Here is a 24685-nt window from a genome sequence, read left to right on the forward strand (position 1 = left end):
GGCGCCTACGATCTGCAAAGAGCTTGTACTTCTTTTGTGTTTCCCGCAATGCCTCCACCACGGTCTGCCACCCTTGCTTAATTTTGGCCGGCCATTCCTTGTCGGTCTGGCCCTCTCCTTCCTTCCACTCGGGTAGCCTGGGGAAAGGTGCCACCTCCTGTCCGTATACTATTTCGAATGGGGCACGACCTGTGGCCGAATGTACGGCCCCGTTAAAAGCCATCTCAGCAAACGGAAGAAGGTCCGCCCAATCGTCCTGTCTATAATTGGTGTACATCCTCAAGAATTGGCACAGTGTCTGTTGGGTACGTTTGACCCCCCCGTTGGTTGCGGGATGAAAAGCCAAGCTCAGATTCCTTTCCGCTCCTAACAGCTGTAAGAATTTTCCCCAAAATTTTGCAGTGAATTGGACTCCCCGGTCGCTAATTATTTTGTCGGGACACCCATGTAGGCGATATACATGCTTCACATACAAATCAGCGAGCTTTTCAGCCGAGCGGAGTTTTGGCAGGGCCACAAAGTGTGCCTGTTTTGAGAATAGGTCCAATATTGTCCAAATGTATCTGTGGCCTCTGCTGGGGGGTAGTTCGCCTACAAAATCCATTGCCACGCATTCCCATGGCCTCATGGGCTCCACCACCTTCTGCAATAGCCCCTGGGGCTTCCCAGGTGGTGTTTTTCCCTCTGCACATAATTCACACTGCGTGACGTACCCCCTGGCGTCTTTCCTCATTCCGGGCCACCAGCATTGTTTGGCCAACAGTTTAATAGTCCTGGTGGGGCCTAGATGACCTGCACCCTTGTTATCGTGGCACTTCCTTAACATTTCTTGTCTTAAACATTCAGGAATATACAATTTCTTATTTACAAACACCAAATCCCCACACAGTTCTCCCTGTTCTTTGTTCGTTTGTAACCATTTGTCCATTCCATATGCTCGCTTCAACTCTTCCTCCCATATTTCTCCTCCCCCCGTGGAAATGGCAGTACGTTTGTTTTCTTTGGCCGCTTGTGCTCGAGTCAGTACTGCCAGGCCCCATTGCTTATCTAGGAAAAGGCTCCCCTCAGATTCCTGAATTCCTCCCCCGTGCTGAGGCATCCGAGAGAGAGCGTCAGCGAGTATGTTGTGTTTCCCCTGGAAGAACTTGAGTCTGAAATCAAAACGGCTGAAATATTGGGCCCATCTAATCTGCTTCGCTGATAGTTTACGAGGGGATCTCAGATACTGTAAATTTCTATGATCAGTCCACACCTCAAACGGTGTTCCACTTCCTTCCAGAAAGTGTCTCCAGCACTCTAGTGCTTTCAGAATCGCTAAGGCTTCTCTCTCCCAAATCGGCCAGTTTTTTTCTGTATCGCTAAACTTTTTCGACAGATAGCCACATGGCTTCAGGTTCCCCCCCTCGTCTTTCTGCAGCAGAACTGCCCCATATGCCCGGTCTGACGCATCGCAATGTAGTACAAAGGCCTTAGACATATCAGGGTGCTGTAGGACAGGCTCCTCAGTAAAACGCTTTTTAAGGGCTTCGAAAGCTTCCTGGCATTCTATTGTCCAGGTCAGTTTGGCCCCTGGGGCCTTCACTTTGGCTGTTTCTCCCCTGCCTTTAGTCTTTAACAAATCCGTTAACGGCAAAGTGAGGCGCGCAAAGTCCTTGATAAATGTTCTATAGAAGTTTGCGAACCCCAGGAAGGATTGCAGCTGCTTCCGTGTTCTGGGGGCTTCCCACCCCCTCACGTCTTCCACCTTCGCAGGGTCCATCGCCACTCCCTGGGAGGAAATCCTATACCCCAGAAAGTCTATCTGGTCTTTATTGAACTCGCACTTGGCAAGCTTCGCATACAGCTTCGCTTCCCTCAACTTTTGTAGGACTTCCCTGACTAGTTCTACGTGTTGCTCCTTAGTCCGAGACATTATCAATATGTCATCTAAAAAAATAAAGACTCCCTTGTACAATAATGGATGCAACACTTCGTTGATTAATTGCATGAACGCGGCCCCTCCCCCGCATAAACCGAATGGGAGCACACAATAATTGAATAATCCGAAGGCGCAGGAGAAGGCCGTCTTCCACCTGTCCTCTGGTTTGATCTGCAATTTATGGTAAGCCTCAATTAAATCCAATTTAGTGAATATCTGTCCCTCCGATAACTGGGCGATCAAGTCCTTCACTAAGGGTAGGGGGTATTTATTTACAGTACTGATTGCATTCAGGCCCCTGTAGTCAATGCAGAGCCTCAGCGTTTGGTCCTTTTTCCGCCTAAACAACACAGGTGCCCCTAAAGGGGAGTTCGAAGGTTCTATGAAACCCCTCGCTAGGTTTTTATCAATGTACTTTCTCAGTTCCTCCTTTTCCCTAGCCGACATCGGGTATATCTTTGCCTTGGGAAGCTCTGCTCCTGGGACTAGCTCTATTTTCACTTCAACTCTCCGCTTCGGTGGGAAATTGTCTGCTTCCTTCTCGTCAAACACGTCCACAAAATCCTGATACTCTGGGGGTAACTTATCTGCCAGTTCTGCTATTCTGATAGAGTCTTCCTCCCCCCTTTTCCCCGGCTCCCTCTCAACTTCCTGGCTCCCTTCTTCCAAATTCATCCCGAAAATCATGCTCTTATCCTCCCAGTTGATTTGCGGGTTGGCCTGCCCCAGCCACGGCATGCCTAGTATAACATTATAGCTGGCTATTTGTGATATCACAAATGACACCTTTCCTTCCCAACTCCCTATCTTACACTTTACATCTTCGGCACTGTACCTAGCTAACGATCCTGATGCTGTGGATCCGTCCAACTGCGAAAATGCTATTGGGGATTCTAGGTTCGTTCTTTCGCATCCCAATCCCTCGGCTAATTCAGGGGAAATGATGTTCCTGGAACATCCACAATCCACAAACGCTTTGCAAGTTGCTTGTTTGCTGCCATTTTCAAGCTGAATGGGGACCACTATCATAGCTTTGTCCTGACTTACCAACCCCCCCGAATGGTGCCTCATCGGTGTTTCTTCCTCGGCGCGTTTCCCTGCCACGGCTCTTGGTTTGGGCTGGCCTCCGCTTTCCCCTTTTCTCTGCCAGCACTCGGCAGCTCTGTGGCCCAACCGGCCGCACACAAAGCAGCCACTCCTGCTGGCGCTCACGTTCCCTGTCGGCTCCGCTCTCCTCCCGGCTGGGGCTGATCCCTCCTTCCGGCTCCCCTCTTTCATCTGCGGCCGTTGCTGTAGCGCTCCTCGGTGCCTCCTCGCCTGGGCCAGCGATGTCTCGACGCGCCCCGCCAGCTGAATCCATCCGCGCAGTGTGTCAGGCTCATCACGATGCACCGCCCAGGAGAGGATCTCCCGCCTGAGCCCCTCTTTAAAGAGTTCCATCTTTGTCACTGCAGACCATTCCGGCACCTTTTCGGCGAGGCATTGGAACTCCTCCGCATACTCAGATACCGACCTCTGCCCCTGGGAGACGGTCTTCAATTTCTCCCTCGCCCGGATCTGCTCCAATGGATCTCGGAAACGGGTCTCCAGGGCCCACATAAAGCGTCGGACTGACCCCAGACATGGGTCGCGCCGCGCGTGCAGCTGAACGTACCAGCTAGCCGCTCCCCTCTTCAACACTGCACCAATGGCCCGTATCCGGCTGGATTCCGTTCTAAAAGTGTGAGCATTGTCCTCCATATAGCCCCTCACCGTGGTAAGGAAAAAATCCAGTTCAGAGGACTCTCCCCCAAACTCGATCCTTAGTTCCTCTCGTCTCGGTAGGGGTCCCTGTGGTGGCAATCCCCAATTCTCCGCCCGTCGCAAGCCCCCTTGCGGACCAGTGGGCCCCGCTGCTGTTTCTCTTTGCCCTGTGCCACGCCCGGCATTCGCCAGGGGCACTAGGGTCTCAGCTGGGAGCGTAGCCGGGATTCTCGGAGGCTTTTCCCCTTCGTCGTCACTCTCCTCCACCCGCGTCAGGCTTGTTTGGGTCTTGGGCCGGGCGCCGGGCTCCTTTCGCATTTCCCTTCCCTTCGGTGCTGGAAGGTCTGCAAAGCCCTGGCTGCTTCCCACGCTCACGTCCCACATTGAGCCAGCCCGAAGTTCCCTTCCTCTCTCTGGCTCCGCCAAAAACGCCAGGCGCTCCATCGCCCTCGACATCACTGCCAGGGTGGTCTCCATCGCCGACATCCTCTCCTCCAGAAACACCATCCTTTGTGGGCCTGGGGAAGGTGAACCTTCCTCTCCTCCGGTGCTATCTCCCCGCACCACTCCACGCCTCTGGGTTACCCCATTTGGCTGGGCATAAGCGGTGGATGACGCCAGGGCCGCCAGCTGGTGGAACTCAGCGTCCGGCTCGGGAGTGGCCCTTCCCGACCTTCCTCCTCCTGCGCCCAAGAGCTCTTCATCCTCCACTTGCATGTTACACCTCACCGCTACAGCGGGATGGTGTCTATATTCTTGGCTTAGTGTCAGCTCACCACAGCCGCTCCTGAATGAACACACGAGACTCTCTGTGATATCACCAGAAACTTTACTGCAGGAAACATAAACATCAGAAAAGCCAAGAATGGGAGACTCCGGCCAACCATCCTTTATATACCCTCCCCCTCATTTGAAAAGTCTCTTCCCGCTCAGTAAAACCCCGCGCAAATTCCCCGCCAAGTCCAGCAGCCGTTTCTTCTCCGAGTCCTGAGACGCAGGTGTCTTATCAATGTCAGTGACCCTGAAACTCAGAGCCACATACAGGCTCTAGTAGCAGGGTTCTGACACCCCAGTGTGTGCAATAATAATAAAGTCTTGATCTACTAATGTAAAGATAAGGAGGGAGCCAGTCTTGAAGAAGACCATTCTAAAGCCTAGGAGAGGCCATTGAGAAAAGCTCTGCTGAACTTGCAGCTGCAGGCACTCCTCCTCTCGCCATCTTCTTTGCTTGTCCCCTTCTCAGGGGCCCTCGTGCACCGCACACTTGATGGGTGAACAAGTCTGCCAATCAATCAGATTGATCGATCAACCAATCAATCAATCAATCAACCCTCTCAGTTCCATCTGATTGATCTCCCCACGCGGACCTGAGTGGAGACCTCTTGACTCATGTCTGCTGGTGGGCTATTTACTCAGCTCAGTTGCCTCCTGTAACTCAGTTTCTTTATTTTCATTGTTTCTGTTGTCTCTTGTCACATCTCGGGGGTGGTTGGCATGGGCCCTGAATCTGGTTCTGGCTCATTCTCTCTCAGCTGAGGGATCTTCCTATTGGGTGCTGAGAGTGTCCCAATGCAGGAAGCCTAGAACGGTGGTGAATGGGAGCCTTCACTATGCCCCCATTGGCTTTTGCCCCTGGAGTTTGGTCATGTAGTTGAAACAGCATGTTGGCTACCTGATGCAGCAATCCTGGACCAGTGTGTATCTGCCAACCTAATTTCAGCTAACCAATAAACAAGTTGTGGCCTTTGTTATCTCAGACTGTTTGTGTCATGGTTGTTTGACTGGGTTGGGGGGTTGGTCACCTTGCACACACAAGGCCCTCTACATGTTGCCACTACAAATATTTTGCAAATAAAAATAAACACATGGAGCAATAAAAACAGATAAAACATATAAATGCAGTTAAAACAGATTAAAACATAGTGCTTAGACCCCCCAAGTCATCATTAGTGCTGCTACATTTGTGTCGCATTCCATATTGCACCATTCCCCAAACACCTGGGTTTTTTTTCATGTCAGGAGCGACTTGAGAAACTGCAAGTCAGTTCTGGTGTGAGAGAATTGGCTGTCTACAAGGATGTTGCCCAGGGGATGCCCAGATGTTTTGATGTTTTTACCATCCTTTTGGGAGGCTTCTCTCATCTCCCCGCCTGGAGCTGGAGCTGATAGAGGGAGCTCATCCATGCTCTCCCCAGGTTGGATTCAAACCGGCAACCTTCAGGTCAGCAACCCAACCTTCAAGTCACAAGGCTTTAACCCACTATGCCACTGGGGGCTCCATCCCAAACACCTGGTGCCATAGTCAGGTCTTTAACTTTTTCTTGAACACCAGGAGGGAGGGGGGCAATCTAATGTCACTGGGAAGGGAATTTCATAGCCAAGAGGCCACCACTGAGAAGACCCTGTCTCTCATCCCCACCAATCATATCTGTGAAGGGGGTGGGATCGAGAGCAGGGCCTTCCAAGCAGATCTTAACACTGGAACTGGTTCATAGGGAGAGATACGTTCGGACAGGTAAGTTGGGCCAGAACCATTTAGGGCTTTATAGGCTACAGCCAGCACTTTGAATTGTGCTCGGTAGCAAACTGGCAGCCAGTGGAGCTGATGTAACAGGAAGGATATCTGTTCCCTGTACGTTGATCCATTGAGTAGCCTGGCCTCCGCCCATTGTACTATTTATTTATTTATTTATTTATTTATTTACAGTATTTATATTCCGCCCTTCTAACCCCGAAGGGGACTCAGGGCGGATCACATTACACATATAGGCAAACATTCAATGCCTTGACATAGAACAAAGACAAGACAAATGCAGGCTCCGAGCTGGCCTCGAACTCATGACCTCTTGGTCAGAGTGATTGGTCTCCGCTGGCTGCTCACCAGCTTGCGCCACAGCCTGGGCACTTCCAAACAGTCTTCAAAATCAACCCCATGTAGAGCACATTTCAGTAGTCTATTTGAGATGTAACAAGAATGTGGACTACTGTGGCCAAGTTTGGCTTCTCAAGGTATGGGTGCAGCTGGGACACAAGTTTTAATTGTGCGAAAGCTCCCCTGGCCACCACGAAAAGCCTGGGGTCCCAGGTTCAGCAATGAATCCAGGAGGTCTCCCAACTCCAAAGATCTCTGAAAACCCATATGGTGGAATATGGTGGTTTGAATAGCTTAGGACCAAGCTGAATAACATGCTTAACTTTCTGAGTGAAATCACTAATATTAATAATAGCATTAAGTTGGACCAATTCTCTCCAAATGACTTATAATATGCATAGTTTCTATGTCAAGAGAATTTTACCAAACACATGTATTTTGTTCTAAAAACATCGTATTACCCTGTTTCCCCGAAAATAAGACAGTGTCTTATATTAATTTTTGCTCCCAAATATGCGCTAGGTCTTATTTTCACGGGATGTCTTATTTTTCCACAAAGACGAATTCACATTTATGGTTGAATTTTTAAAAACGAAAATTTATTGTCTACTGTACAGTAGTTGTCATCATAAAACAGCATAACCAAACTGTGAATCCTTTCAAGAATTTCTATATTATATTTTATTGCTATACTGTTTTTAAATTACTGTTTTAAATTTCTGTTCGTATGTAAATTTATGTTGTTTTTGGGCTTTCCCTGTGTAAGCTGCCCTGAGTCCCTTCTGGGAGATGGAGGTGGGATACAAGAATAAAGTTATTATTATATTATTATTATTATTATTATTATTATTATTATTATTATTTCTTGATACTACTTTTATTTCCATGTACAACAATCTATGGCATGTACATTTACCCATCCTGCATGCTTCCAAACAAAAACTTTGCTAGGTCTTACTTTCGGGGGAGGCCTTATATTTAGCAATTCAGCAAAACCTCTACTAGGTCTTATTTTCTGGGGATGTCTTATTTTCAGGGGAACAGGGTAGAAAAGTGTATTTAGCTATTGTTACTTGCTTAGTTATCACTGTACAAGACCACAAACAACAATCAGAGCATTACTTTTAATAGTGATTTCATGCTCATTATATATTGAGTGTGACTCATTTATATTATTCATTGTGAAAGGCACAATTTGTTCTATTGCCCCTTGCATTTGTGTAGCTGTTGGATTACTTTCAAATTACCTTTTTTTAAACAACAAAAATACAAAAAATGATCAGAAATCTTCCCAAATGTCTCCTGAAACATGGAATGTTTTAACAACATTAAATGGTAGTCACTGCAACAAAAGATGTAGTGGACATTATTACATAAGAACTTCCATAAGAACTATGTAATTAGTAAGAATTTCCTCACTGAGAGAACTGTTCAGTAGTGGAACTCTCTACCCCAGAGTGTGGTGGAGTCTCCTTCGTTAGAGGCTTTTAAGCAGAGGCTGGATGACCATCTGTCTGGGTTGCTTTGAATGCAATTTCCTGCTTCTTGGCAGGGGGTTGGACTGGATGGCCCATGAGGTCTCTTCGAACTCTATTATTCTACTTATTAAAAGTAATATATTAAATAAAGCAAAACATTTTATTAACTGTACTATTTTAATTGTATAAAACAACAAAATAATAATAATATATAATAATATAATAGAACTTTATTTTTATACCCCGCCCCATCTCCCCGGAGAGACTCGGAGCGGCTTACATGTGGCCTTGCCCGACACAACAATACAATAACAGCAATAAAACAAATATCGCAACAATAAAACATCAGCATCAATAAAACAGTCATAAAAATCAACATACAGCATAAAATGTTAAAAACGGGAGACTAAAACACGGATCTGGGCCAAAGTGCAGAATGCTTCAAAATGGGAGAGGTAGTTTCACAGCTAAAATAGTCAATAAAGTGCAAGGTAATAATGGCAAAGCATCCTATTGTTGAGTGGGCAGATAGATCGAACCTACAATGATTAATATTATGAGCATTAAAGAAGTACTTAAAACCTTTCAGGATAGGGTTAAATATAAATATTGCTACTGACGCCCAGAATAGCCTCTGTCAGTATAGTTTCCATTCTAGTGCATCAAGCAAAATGTACCCATTTCCTAATGTTACCATATTCTTTGTTTCTCCACTGTCCAACAGTGTCAGCAATATAATGTGAAACCAAAAAGGCACATTGTGTATCATTGAGACACTGGTTAGGATATGAAAGGGATCTCACTTTGGGTAGATAGTTGGGATTTGTCCCTATAATAAAAGACAAGTAGAATTTTACAAGATTGAAAGTACAACTTGAGAATTAGAGATGTTAGAACAGATTTATCTTAAATAGACTTCTAAAAAGAGTATTTTTGTCACTAAAAGGCATTTTGAGAATTTTGCATTATAATATATCCTCTTTTACATATTGCTAATTGCCAGTTACTGCAGTCTATCATTCCAATTGGAAAAACATTCACTTTGTCCTTTAGAAATTATTGTTTTCCTCTAGTGACTCCTATTCGCTTATTTTGATGAATGAATCCAAAATCTAATTGTTACTCATTGATTGAAATGACTTTGCAAGCTGCTAGTTCTACGACTGAACAACTTTGAATGGAAAAAATTGAAAAAGCCTAATCCACACATGAGTGGTTTATTTTTTCCCTTTCCTCTAGATCATTTACTCTTTGTATATTAATGCCTATTCTGCCATCATCAGCCACAGTTGGCTGGTAGCAATGACACTTACCAGCAGAGCAGCACTGTTTAACTTGGTATTGCCTTCCAAGTTCCCTAAGGGAAAATAGGGAGATCACACATCTATCAGGGATCAATTTAAAACTTGAATTTAAGAAGCTGGATTGTATCCTGAACATGTGCACAAACTTTCACTGGGATATTTGAGTGTTAGATTGAGTTACAGCCAAAAACACCACCAAAAATGTCTTACAATGTTTTGACATACATGCAGAATGATCTTACACATTTTACTTATAAGTGAAGACCTATCTGGACTCCTATATAATGCTGTTTGAAACTGTGTAATATAGTCAGTAAAGATTCATGTAATTCAGTTTAACTCAATTGAACTGTTTTATATCATTCTATACTGATCATAGCTTTCTTTTACTGGTGCCACAACAACAAACAATTAATCCCAGCATTCTTTATCAGTGAGCCATGGCAGCTAAAGTAATATCAAACTGCTATAATTATGCAGTGTAGATGTACCCTCCATCTTGAGCAACTGCAGCTGCAGACCTGGGGCCTATTGGAAATCTCAACTAGAGCAAATGATGAATCATTACTGAATTATGTGTCAATGTGTATGCAAACCTCCTTTATTCCATTGGTTTGCTTTATCTGTAATTATCAAATAAGATTCAGGCCCTGGTTTGGATGCCATCACAATATAATTATCCCACCATCTAGAAACCTGTTTCCAAACTCTTCTGGCTAAAGGGCAGGGGTGAATATTGTGAGCAATCTTGTGAGAAGATACAAGGGGATCACTATGCTACTTACCTCCTTGTCTACTGTAGAAACTATAAGATGTTGGGCTGACCAATAAAAAGCAAAAGGCAGAAAATTGCACTGAAAAGCAATTAACAAGCACTAGGGAGATAGTAAAAACTCGACAGGCTGAAGTGTGGGACAGCCCAGCTATTAAAAAGTAGCACTTCGGCCATATAAATCGAGGTGTTAGGAATGAAAGGCAGCCAGTTTATGAATGGGGTACTGGGTTAATCCATTGTGTGTGTGTGGGGGGGGGATGACAACCCTAGAAGAATACCAGGGCAGAGGCAACATACCATAGCCTTGAAAGGAACAGGCTTACCCAATTGTGCTGTATCAATTTGCCCTTATCCACTGAAGGGTCCATAGAGGACCTGACTATGTATCTATCAAAATTGTTTGGGAGTCCATCCTTGACATTTTATGGCCACTCTAACTTCAGGAGGTAGAGTTGGAGGGGCTTCCATTTATTGTTAAGCATTGGAGCAAATACACTGTTTTATCTGACACTTTGACTTGGTATCTCTTTGTGAGCTGATGAAGCTGAAGAGCTAAATTGTGCCATTTCTCATGGTAGGGATAGATGGAGTCACGGGGATGCACAAGGAATAAACAGTTCCCTCCATCTCAGTAGTAGAATACAAGGACCTATATTCACTTGTTCATTCTAACTGGAGTAAATTGATTAAATCAAAAGAATTTATGCAAATACTTCCATTTACTCAATGGTCTGATCTCATTGGAACTAACATTCTTTATATATGTTTAAACAATTTTAACACAAGCATTCATATCAATTCCTAGCACCATCATTAAAGAAATCTTATAGAGACCCATGAATTATACTCTAGAGCAGGCCTGCACAATATATGGCCCACAGGCTGCATGTTGCCTGCACAAACTATTGTTGCAACCTGCTGAGCAATGCCACCCGCTACATGCCCCAGCAGTTTTCCCTCAGCCCAGACACTCACGCCAGCCACTTTCCCTCACCTATGCCACCACTTGCACCTGGGAAGTAAAGTATGAGGGAAGGAGGGAAGAAGGAAAGAAAGAAGAGGAAAGAGAGGGAAGGAATTCTGAATGTAGAAAGTGTGTCGTTGTTGGAATCACAGATGCCTTAAAGGGCCAGACTTAAAAGTGGCTTCAAAACAGAGTTTATTAAAACAAAAGAAAAGGGACGCAGAGAAACTAAAATGCAGTTCCACTGATCAAACAAAAAACCAGACCAGACCTGGTCCAAAAAGTAAATAGAAATATAATCCAGATTAACTGGATGCAAAGAGCAACAAGTCAAACAAAGTGCTCTGAGGCAAAATAAAAAGGCACAGTACACAAATGGTTAACAAAAGGAATCACAGGAAGAGAAGTGTCGTCAGCCGAAGTCCAGGGTTGAAGCGGGAAAAATCCATAACAGCATTGCTCCAGTGTCCACAGAAGCAGTGTCTTTAGCCAAACCGGTCCAGGTCCAAACTGCAGATCCGAATCCAACACCGAACACGAAACAGGCAGCAGCGAGTCTACAAGAATCTTTACCAATACACAGCACCCAGCACACGAACACACATCAACACCTTGCCTTCTGCAAAGACCCCTCACCCCTGAACCCACTTTTATCTACAAACTATCATCTGAAGATGAACTGACCACCGCCCCATCACTATCCCCCGCAGCTGCTCCCAACTCTTCACGTGAATTCCCTTGACTTTCCCTCCAATTCCCCCATTTCCTGTCAAGATTTAGATTCCCCCCCAAGACTCAGTTGGATCCCCTGATTGCCAGTCGTCACCCCCAGAGAACCCCATAAAGGTATCACTAGTTGTTGGCACCTCACAAATAGCTTGCATTTCTCTTATCTTAGTCCAATCCATGGTGTTTCCTTCTTCTCCTTCACTCATTGACCCATTGTCCCCAGAGAATCCCTCAAACGACTCCTCATCTGTAGGTGCTGTAAGTATGTCCCGGATCCTCTTTCTCTGCTGCTCATCATCAGAATCCTGCTCCCGAGTAACCCTTTCCCCCCTTCTGGCACCCACTGTTTGTAACGTTACTCACAGGCTCTACTACAACAGTTGTGATTTGAACCTTGGACTATGGCTCTGAACCCACTGGGTGACTTTAGACAAGTCACACTCTTTCAGCCTCAGATGAAGACAAAGGGAAATCTCTTTTGATTAATCTTGAAAAGAAACTCTATTATAGGGTCACTTTGGGGTCGCCCTAAATCTGAAATAGCTTGAAGGCACACCAGCACCACAAGATTCCTAATTTATCATTAATTATACCTTCCCTGGAAAGTGAGTTTTTAACAGCCTTTTTGTGCCCCCAAGTGGTTTAGCTTATCTAATTTTGGCCCCTTGCTATTGGCAAGTTGTGCAGGCCTGTCCTAGAGAGACATCGCAAATTAGAGTAGATGGTGTTGGATTAGTTAGATTCATGCACAGGCAAAAGAAGAACAAATATTTACATGTTTCTTGATGGTTACTTATTATTCTTTCAAAAGATTTTATAATTATCGTATTTTGTAAAAATAAAAACTTTATATAATTTTTTATATCTATATATATAAAATGATAAAGTTGTTTGCGCAGTGACTATAACAACAAAACTAAACATCCCAGAAATACGAAATTTGGCAACACAATGCAAAAGGCTTGCCTCCAGGTTACAACAACACAACCACACCACAAAACCACAATCCAGACCCACAAAACTCACAACAACGCATCATGCGATAACAACACAACTAAACGTCCCAGAAATACAAAACTTGGCAACACAATGCAAAAGCCTTGCCTCCCAGTTGTAACAACACAACCACACCACAAAACCACACAGGACCCACAAAACTCACAACAACGCATCATGACTATAACAACACAACTAAACGCCCCAGAAATACGAAACTTGGCAACACAACGCAAAAGCCTTCCCTCCAGGTTGTAACAACACAACCACACCACAAAACCACAATCCGGACCCATAAAACTCACAACAACGCATCGTGACTATAACAACACAACTAAACGCCCCAGAAATACAAAACTTGCCACACAACTAAACGCCCCAGAAATACAAAACTTGACAACACAACACAAAAGCCTTTTTCCCAGTTGTAACAACACAACTACACCAAAAAACCACAATCCGGACCCACAAAACTCACAACAACGCATCGTGACTATAACAACACAACTAAACGCCCCAGAAATACAAAACTTGGCAAAACAATGCAAAAGCCTTGCCTCCCAGTTGTAACAACACAACCACACCACAAAACCACACTGGACCCACAAAACTCACAACAAGGCATCATGACTATAACAACACAACTAAACGCCCCAGAAATACGAAACTTGGCAACACAACACAAAAGCATTCCCTCCTGATTGTAACAACACAACCACACCACAAAACCACAATCCGGACCCACAAAACTCACAACTGTGCATCGTGACTATAACAACACAACTAAACGCCCCAGAAATACAAAACTTGGCAACACAACACAAAAGCCTTGCCTCTCAGTTGTAACAACACAACCACACCACAAAACCACAATCCAGACCCACAAAACTCACAACAATGCATTGTGACTATAACAAATACAAAATTTGACAACACAACTCATCCACCTCCCCAATCCCTACATTCACACTTGGCCTCCAAAAAAACAATTACAATAATAACAATGACAACAACAACAACAATAAGAATCAACACCATCACAGGCAAGAAACAGCCAGGCACTGAGGCTGACAGGCCAGTCAGTGCTACACTGGGCCTCCAAAAAACAATACAGTAGCATCTAACTTATCCAACCTTCATGACCACTACAACAACAACAATAATAAACACCTACACAGGCAAAAAAAAAAAAAAAGACTATTGTACCACAATAAAAATATAAACCGCACTCAGTACAATCAGACATTACAATTAACAACAAACCAAAGACAACAGGGATCTCAAACAATTATCAATCAACACAAAAATTGAAGAAGGTAATAGACTTCAAATACTACTACTAATGTGAGTATAAAGAAGGTGGAGGTCACAGCATAAATACAACCTAATGCAGACTGACCAACACCACCAGACTAAGCCACAGCAACGCGTGGCCGGGCACAGCTAGTATTATATAAAATATCTATCTTCAGGAGCTAGATTTTCAAGCTTTCAGCAGCAGATTTTTTTCTTGTTAGATGTAGATACTAGTATGTGCTTTCCAGTACCTGTCTGTGGTTTAATTGGATTAATGGAAATCTTGCATATATAGACTTCAGTTTAACAAAGTTTAATACTTACCATACACATGATTGCTTGATTATATTGTAGTAAATCAGTAACTGGAAATGCATGATGCAGAATATATTGTAACTCAAATTGTCCTTGGTGGGCTTGGAAAACTGATTATTGCATGAAATTACTTCAATGCTCTATACAATCTATAAGGGTAATGACAAAGAGAGAAGAGTAAGGGAAGACACATTTCTTTTTGTTGTTAAATGGAAGATGTACCAAGTAGTTATTATGTACTTTCTCCAGTTTTCAAAGCTAGTTTAGGTCTCCCAGATCACACATAGTGCCTTCAAAACTTTCATCCTTCTAGGGCGGTGGTTCTCAACCTGTGGGTCCCCAGGTGTTTTGGCCTACAACTCTCAGAAATCCCAGACAGTTTACCAGCTGTTAGGATTTCTGGGAGTTGAAGGCCAAAACATCTGGGGACCCACAGGTTGAGAACCACTGCTCTAAGGAAACAATGGCTCAAAGGGTATATAACAAACTGTTGGCATGTTGGTGGCTGTCTTTCCATTTATTTTTAGTGTAGCTACAGGCCTGTAGCCAGGATTTTGATTTGGGGGGGGGGGGGTGTAAGTCTGAGTGAGAGAGGATCTACCTTAGCAAACCTTTTGTATAGTTATCCCAATATCCCCATGCATATGGATATATTGAGCATGGTGATCAGATCATGGTATGAATAAACATAACAATTTAAATAATACCAGTAAGGCCTTCTCGCGGACCACCCTGAGAATTTCGGGGGGAGGGGGGCTGAAGCCCCTCAAGTCATCCCTCCTCCCTCCCCCCCCGGCTACATGCCTGTATAGCTATATCAGATTTTTCGTTCCATTACTCCATTCATACATTTCCAGTGTTAGTCTTTGTTTTCATTTCCCATTATTTTCAGTGAGAAATTGAACTGATCTTTTCTGTGCAACTTGTGTGTGTTCCATTCAGTGTGGTTGAAACATTCAGACTCTCGAATGCACATACAAAATGCAAATCAGTTGTAGAGAGTAACCCCACTTACAGATTTTTTTTCACTGAAAGTAGAGACACTCACATATATTAGTCATTAAATGTATTTTTCTCTAAATTAAGCAATAAACATGGCAAAGCTGGGAAAAGAGTGTGTAATGAACTGAAAATGCTTAAAAGCAGTTTGGAGCTCCTTTTGCACAAAGAAAAAACTGAACAGATGAAGCAGCTAACATTCTGACTCAGGAGAAAAAACTCATGCATGGAAGCACACAAATAAACAATACTTTATCTCTTATGTTTCTCTCCAAATCCCTCTCCTTTTCATTGTAATTTGCATAGAAAAAAAGGCTTGTCAGAGCTTTAGGTCCTTTTTTGAATTGACACATTTGAATTGAGAGTTTCATTGAGCTGAGACTGTAATTTGTTATGGCATCATTCTCCCTACAACCTTCATCTGACTTATACTAGCTGTTAGAGAAAATGAAAATGAATAAACTCCAGAATAAATGAATGAGTAAGAAATAAATATATGACATTCAGAACTCACTTGTGACTCTGACATTCAATTTACTGGTAAGGAATATAACAAATGAGTCCTATTCATTTCAATGTTTCATTTGATACAGAACAAATGCACTTTTTTTTACTTCTTGCAAAAACTCATTTTATTCACTTTAATCTCCTGCATTTTGCTTAAGTACCCAAGTCATTATAAAACAGTCATTCTTTAGACCACTGGTTCCCAATTTTAGCTTTCCAGATGTAATGGGCTACAATCCCCATCACATCAGCTATGAAGGGCAGAGGTTATGGAGTGTTCAGATTATGTAAATAATAGTCCAGCAATTCCTGAGGTTTCAAGGTTAAGATCCACTGATTTTAATCTTAATCAGGTTTCTGGTTTCTTTATTTTAAGCTTTCTCAATTTCTTCTCTCTACATTCCACAAAACCATGCTGTGATGTTTTGCCATATATTGTTATTCATTTTTTTTCCTGTTGTCCATGACCCCGTCATACAATTTCTTCTCAGTCTTGTTTGCCTCTCTCCTTGTGCTATTTCTTTCATTCTCTCAGAAACAAGGAACCTAGATTTTATTTTTATTCAAATTTAATTTATTTTTGATCTACCTTCAATTCTGAAAACACTATTCTTTTTATATACTGTATATATTCTGAAGCAACATAATTTTTTCTAGAGTAAAATGGCCAGCTTGCTTTCAAGCCAAAAGTCTGTGAAATGCAGTTTGTGACCCAACTCTCTGCCACAGGCGTCCTCACCTCCCCAAACTTCATTTTCCAGAATTCTGCTTACCGCCTTGTGCCCCTCCTTCTCCTCCCTGAACCTTTTGGTGGTGGAAAGCCCATGCCTGTTCTCTAAAGGAATTTCAAGATAAAAAGAGATTGTTGGGGGTTGAATCAAACCTGTGAGGTAGACAAAGTTGAGAGGTAGTAACTCCAAAGTTTACCTAGTAGGCTTCCTGTTGTTGTTGTTGTTGTTGTTGTTGTTATTTCAAAGACAGCACATCTATTGGAGGTGGTTTGACTATTCCTTTCCTGCCTGGCAGAAGGGGGTTGGATTCCACATCCCTTGCACAATTACTTAACAAAAAGTAATGAAGAATTTATTATATAATTCTAGTTATGATACAGACCCCTAGGAATATTTTAGAAATACGTTAGAAACAATTCTATGTGCCCCCCCATTTAGTAATGAGTATTGAAACTTTTTTTCATTGATCACACAGGCCTATGAATTATACTTTTTAAGCCATGAAGACTAGACTAGAATTAAAATAGACTAGAAAATAAAGCAGTTTGTAGAATTTTAAATTAAAGAAATCCAAAGGGAAAAAAGACATCCTAAATGGACCCTCCCCCCATATGCATACAAAGAAAACTCAGCTGTAGCGATGCACACACCCCCAGAGTGTGGCGGAGGCTCCTTCTTTGGAGGCTTTAAAGCAGAGGTTGGATGGCCATCTGTCGGGGGTGCTTTGAATGCGAGTTCCTGCTTCTTGGCGGGGGGTTGGACTGGATGGCCCATGAGGTCTCTTCCAACTCTATTCTATGATTCTATGATTCTATGGGGAATCCTAAGCTGAAGCAAGCTAGGCTTGCATTACTCACATCGCTACTGAGTCACTTGCTTGTTACCCTAGGTCTCCAGCTCTTTCCAAGCTCACTAGCAATGGTGACTGAGGCAACATGGCTCCTAGATTTAAAGGAAATGTCAGAAGTGCCTTCTCCCCTTACCCTCTCCCTCAACCCTGATAGGCTGAGGAGAGTATATGACATACCAGGTTTGCCTGCACTGCCCAGTACAGTTTGCTTTGTGATGAAGAAGCTGGCTCACTGTGACTTATGAAAGTAATGAACTTCTTATGAAATCTCTGTAGATGGCTGCTTTAATTTGTTTGGGGGAGGGCAGAAGGCAGCGTGCAGAACATATACAGAATCGAAATAAACAGCCATGATAGCTTGTGACTGGTGTTTAAGCAACACTCAAATGTTCTTGTGTTATTCAACAGGCAGAGGAAACCTATTATATGTGACTATCTTGGAATGGATCCTTTAAAATATTTTATGGTTATGTAGAGGATTATGTGTTCTGCAAACCTAATCCAAATCATAGCAAGCTATAACTTTTCTTTCAGCCTTGACAGCATGATCAATTGCTACATCAAAAAGGATACATTTTGATTTATTCATTGAAAGCAAACATACCACATTTGACAAGGCAACAAGGCTATAACAAAATTGCAAGGGTAGACTGTGTTAGTGCTAAACTGCATAGAAAACTACATTGATTTCATCACTTTCTATGGATTTCCGATTAAAACAGGAATAAATAATGTGTTTTCAATTGACCGTCTCATATGAGTAAACCATAAGCTAGACCTCAGTTTCACAAGCAATGCCTGTACGGTGATTTTTTTAAAAAAATATCATTGATATATGTATCAGCCATGTTTATCTTTCATATCCTTAGCTTCAAGGATGGTTAGTCAATTGACAATGTTTGTTTATTACTCGGAAATAACAGTTTCAGGATAGAATGTTCTCAACTTTTAAACAAGGTAAGTGTACAGAAAGATTTATGTATTTTTTAATACTGGTCTATCTCCCTGGGTGAATAATTTTGGCTACATTTACTGGAATTGTAAAAAAGCAGCACTAACAGTACTACATGTTATGCAAATGATCTTAGTAGTAAGCTCAAGAGCCACCTTGCTGCATTAAAACCAGGATTGCCACAATGTTCTCATTTCCAGCGTAGATATGTAAACATCCATGGTGTAGTCAAGAGCAAACATGGGAGCAGCTAGAAGTTTTAATTCTCATAGCTCCCCTTTGGTTACAATATAGAGACTTCTTTGCATTCATCATCTGCAGTTAAATGAATAGATAACAGAAATAAAGATAGAAAAACCTGGAGTAAATAGTTAAAAACTAATGAAGGCCTTGAGAGTGGAGGTTGGTGACTGTTATATTAGTGAATCACTCCAGGTGTTAAAACAAATTTTAAAAACTATCTAAGGTACTACATCTATTCCAGACTGCAGTGCAGGTGTTAGACCACATCTTCTGAAATACCTCCAACTATACTAACAAGGAAATGTAAAATAACACAAGAACAAATAAGGGACTAAGGATAAATGATTAAAATGATTGGCTAGAATTCTATATGGAACTTACATCTATATAAATGTATCCATCTCCTTCTTCACTTGGGGAGAGAGAAGCTTATAAGTAGAGAAGAACACCTGAAGTGCAAACCTGCACTCACTCCTCTGTGTTGCAAGGGCATCCAGGAATGGATCAGGGTGATTTTGGATCTATAGAAGCCCAAACTATTGCATTTTGGAGGAATACATCAATTATAGAAATATTAAAACTAACATCTCTCCTACAGAGAGCAACAGAGAAGAAATGAATGTATTGAATCTGATCACTTCATAGTCTAGGAAGCCTACTAGGACACCCAGTTTCTGGAAACTTGTTCTATTGCATTGTATAGGCATAAATGGGGTGTCCACTGTCCACATTAAATGTAGCTAAGATGTCAGATTGAGTCTTCTAAGAGATGTCACTCAAACTTAGAATGAATATTAGGGCTGTGTAAGCGATGAAAAAAATATTTCAAAACTTACAAAATTAGGGGGTGACAGCATTTTGTTTCTAAAGCATCATTAGTAAAAAATTTCATTACAATAATGAGAGTAATAAAATTCTGTTATTTTTTATGGTAATCACAGAAGTGGGCAAACTTCAGGGCTTCTTTCTCCCTTATTGTTAGATATTGTGATGAAACTTACTACAATGGTAGAACATATTTACCATTGTTAGCCCATCAAGTTTCAGAATGTTTCACTTATCCACAAAGTTTTGGGGAATTACTATTTTTTTTAAACCTACAAGAGCTATCTCCTTGAATTTTCTATACAATGACACAAGACAACAGGGGATTATTCCCCCCAACGTTCAGAAATATTCATAAATCTACTGATTTGAGGGAATTTTTTTAAAATTTTGACACTAATGTGTTTTGTTTTTTTACAGCTGTCTTATTGAATGTCTCTCATATTAACCAATAGAACTTCCATTTAGGGATTTCTTCCCAGCCCAGCAGAAATTTACTTACTAGAAGTAAGTATGGCTTTGCTTTGCTTCTTTGTGCTGAAAATGAAACTGACTTTCGGAGGCTTCTGAGACTTACAAAATTCAAATGAAATGTATTGAGTAAGTTTCAAATCTCAAGATTTTGGCACAGGCCATGCCCATGCATTGGATATCACATTGTAAGTAAGTACAAATTTAACAAATTTGATCTGACTTACAATAACTAATGAAAATTTTGAACGGCCCTAATTTATTTTATTTATTTTATTTACAGCATTTATATTCCGCCCTTCTCACCCCGAAGGGGACTCAGGGCGGATTACATTACACATATAGGCAAACATTCAATGGCTTTTTAACATAGAACAAAGACAAGACAAACATAGGCTCCGAGCGGGCCTCGAACTCATGACCTCCTGGTCAGAGTGATTCACTGCAGCTGGTTACAGCTGGCTTGCTCTCCAGCCTGCGCCACAGCCCAAGCCCTAATGAATATTGGTGCTGATCACTGAACATTGTTACATACCTGAAGCTCTTTGAAAACCTTTCAGAGGGAGGACCGAACACCAAATTCTGTTGCTGAAGTGTATACACATATTTTCCTAAAAAGTACATCTACTTTTAATCAGTTTCAACATTTTTGCAGTTTATCTTGCCTTGTTACTATAAAGCTATTTGTTTTCTCTCTTGTTTAAAACCTTTAAATTCAAAACTGTGTCTTTTTCATGCCCCATATTAATATGAGGTTAAAAAAGCATAATGAGTCGTTTATCACAACTGAGATGTAGAATAAACTAGAAATGCCTATTAATGTAGGACAGTCTGTATAATCTGTCACTGTTACAAAAGGTCCTAAGATCAGATTGTATACTCAAAATTTCTTTTGTTTTTCCTTCTCTTTGTTTGATTGTTTTAGAAGTCCAACATTATTTGGAGACTATCAACTATTTCAGAGAAAATCCTGACGAAATCCAAGCTAAGGTTTTCTATTGTTCACTAATTTTCAAAGATCTCAATATAGAAATGCATATTGTATTTGAGGACGACTTGTGAAACAGGACCTATTCACTGCAAAAGCTATACATGTCTTTTTTAATGCAATAAAGATGAAATTTGCTCATGCAGAAATCATGATCTTTTGCTTAGAAATGGACATCTCTGTGCACATTTTTTTCCACGTTATAAAACCCCAGGCTTTTTAAAAACTAAGACTTGATTTGTAAAGATTCACATATATATTCAGTATTCTCCTGAACTGTATTCCTCAGGAAATCCATTTGTCACCTATCATTTAAATAGTTTTCAAATATTCTTTTGATCCCTATTCCAAAAATGTCTTAAAATGTCCTTACAAGAAATGAAAAATTACTAGAAAATGTCACTTGTTACATCAATAAAGTAATTTTACTCCCACTCATTACATTAGACATATGACTTCATTATGCTCTCATTGCCGAACCCTGTAATTTGCTATATACAACTGTTCGGATTGTAACTCATTGGGGAAGATTGCCTCCAAACACAGCTTGCAATGAGAGTGATTCAGAATATCAGCCAAAGTGGTCCATTCACAGCTGTACTAGGGAAGCAGTTCTAGGAAGATCTTAAAGAAAGATCTTTAGTTTTTATAGTGGTTAAGAGGTGCATTTCATTTGCACTGCGTGTCTTCCATAGGCACTCCTATTTACACCATTGAAAAGTTTATAAAAGAAAATAACCAATGGAACAAAATCTATATTCAGAATGCATACAAAAATGTAATTGTCAGTATGAGGAAAAACCTTGTAGCCTCGTTTTACAATTACCAGACCAACATTGGACAGGGCCTTGGGATTTTCACACCAAACTGAGACCTAGGGATAATTCTTGAAGCATTATGACTTAAGTTCTAATCACAATTAGTGTTGCTTATTTTTCAAACACCTATGCATAGAGGGGAGGGGTGAGGAGGTGGGAGACAAACTGCATATATTATCTGGTTTGGAAATAAAGGGCTTAACCACATTGAGTAAAAGTACCTGTACTCACTGTGAATGTCCCACTGGCAGTCTTCATGATGCGCAGTGGCTTCTGGTAGCTGGGATGTTGGCAGTTTTCTGCTAGTTAACCACAAATATGACAGCAAACACCATACTGAGTAATAAAAAAGCCACAACTTTATTTGGTTACAGCTTGACAGGGTTGGTCCCAAATGGGTCAAGGATCATCACCTGCTAGCCCTCTTGACATTGGGAATAATTCATTTGTCCTTGACACAACTGCTGGGATGCCTAGGCCACAGCGTATCTCAGGATATCCCAGGATGTGATGCTGTGTAACTTCCCCAGTTGTGTTTACCTGGCCACACCACATCAGTTAGCCAGGGTTCCTCCATTGGGGACCTGTTTAAAATTGATAGCACCCATTATCACTGAGAATAACTGGATCCATGATCTATGCCAACCACTAAAAACACAGTTGTGACAATAAACAAACACAATTATAAAGGCAGAAGAGGGTGGGCTGGTGTTCCTCTCTGACTGGCTACCTCCTATTTGCCAGCTGACTATTTATGCTCTGTTCTCTTTGGCGGTCTTTTTGCCCAAGCCCCAAATTATCCATAAGGTCTGAGGAACCACAACCACAAAGGACTGCTGGGAGTTGCCACTAGCTATTGCCTATTTCATCTGTGATGTCAGAATAGGGCACCCACATGACCAGTAAGGAGGAGGAGAGATTGACCTCCTCATTCTTGCTGGTCACATGGGTCACATTCTGACATGAACAGAAAAGACCAAACACTTTGATAGAGCTCTGTGGAAAGTTAGGAGCAGCAGGGGATACAATACAGATGTGATGACATCCCAGAAGTGTCAATGTTGTCCACAACCATCTGGACAAGAGTCCTGGGCTCAGCATGAATCTATTATATCCAGGGCTGTTCTGGGTAAATTCACATCAGATTACCCTGTCTGGTATAAACAGAAATTAGTTAAATGGGCTGTTTTTAGATCAAATTGAAATTAGGAAGTTATTCACTATCACCTCCCATCAACACTGCAGAAGTAAATTAGCTTGGTGCCACTGTAACTGTCATAGTTTAATTCTATGGAATCCTGAGGTTTGCAGGTTGTTGTGGCATCCAAGTTCTATGAGAAATAATGTTAAATATTTCACAAACTAAATTCCAGAATTCCATAGCATTGAGACATGATAGCGAATGTGGTGTTAAACTATCATTCTGCAGCATGGACATAGCCTTATGCACTCAAGGAGACAGGATAAGGAACATTTAAACTAACCTACTTGCTTCTCATCAGAAGGTGGATTCAAGTAGCAGGGATTCTTAACCTTTTTCAACTAGCAACCCCATTTTGCCCAAGACATTTGAATATAGAAGTATATAAAAAGTAATCAAATCAAACTTTTTTTTAATATCAAATGTTTATATCCATATGGAGGACCAATTGTACCACAGCAGTAACAGTTAGGACATGTACATAAAAATCAATCCCTTAAAGGATAATACAGTGGCCCTCAGTATCTGCTGGAGTTTGGTTCCAGGTCCCACAGTGGATGCCCAAATCCATGGATGCACAAATAACATGATATACAAAGTGTAGTAAAATTTAATTTCTAATATAAAAAAGGCAAAGTCAAGGTTCATGATAGATATAAATATAGAAATAGATATTTAAGTTGTGAATTGGTTGAATTTGTGGATGCTGAGGGCCCATCCTATTACAAGTCAAACTCTGCAGGAAGATTAAAGTGCAATCCCTTAAAATAAAATAATAATAATCAGATTTCCTTCAGACAGGGGGGTGCAGTTGGGAAGAAGGAAGTGCAGCAAATGCCTGGAGGAACTGGCAGAGTTTCTTATCTCTCTTCTTCACCTTTACATAACTCCTTTGTCTTTCCTCATTCCTCCTCTACTGTCAGTGGTTTCTTATATCAACACACGAGACCAGGAGACCTCAAACTAAGTCCTGTGAGCTGTGTGCAGCCCTCCAAGCTCATTTACTTGGTTCCCTAAACTTTAGACATAGGGCTGCCCTAAAACTGAAAAGATTTAAAGAAACACAATACCATTCCTAATGAACTTGACTGTAAGCAGGCCCACACTTTCCATTGAAAAACTGGCATGTTTAGGTTGGTTAAAATTGTTCTTTATTATATATATTTTTTCATGGTTTTTGCACTATAAGTAAGATATGTGAGATGTGCATAGGAATTAGTTCATGTTTTTTTCAGACTATAGTGTTGTCGTCCCCCAACAGTCTGAGGGACCATGAACCAGCCCTCTGCTTTAAAGGTTTGAGGACCCCTGCATGAGAGTGTAAAAATAAGTAAATAATGTTTAAATTTTGCAACTATCTCCTGCAGAATTCTGGGATTTGTAGTTTAGGGAGAGGCTTTTAAACTGCTCCACCGGAGAGGTCTCACTAAACAACAAACTCCAGAATTCTGCAGGAGTCAGCAACAGTATTTAAACACTCTTTATTTAATCTGGTCAGTCATCCATCCTCGTGTCTGGTTGCTTAGGCTGGGTCTACTTCCTTTAGCAGCCTGAACAACTTTGATAGAAACAGTTGCCACAGCTGCTCTCTTACTATTGGGTTGGGGGGAGCATTTTGCAACCCCAACACTGAGAAAAGGGGAACCCATGTGGGATCAGGACCCACAATTTAAGAAGTTCTGGAATAGAGCAGAGGGTAATCTTAGACAC

Source organism: Anolis carolinensis, chromosome 3 (genome assembly GCF_035594765.1).
Source record: "Anolis carolinensis isolate JA03-04 chromosome 3, rAnoCar3.1.pri, whole genome shotgun sequence".
Taxonomy (NCBI): domain Eukaryota; kingdom Metazoa; phylum Chordata; class Lepidosauria; order Squamata; family Dactyloidae; genus Anolis; species Anolis carolinensis.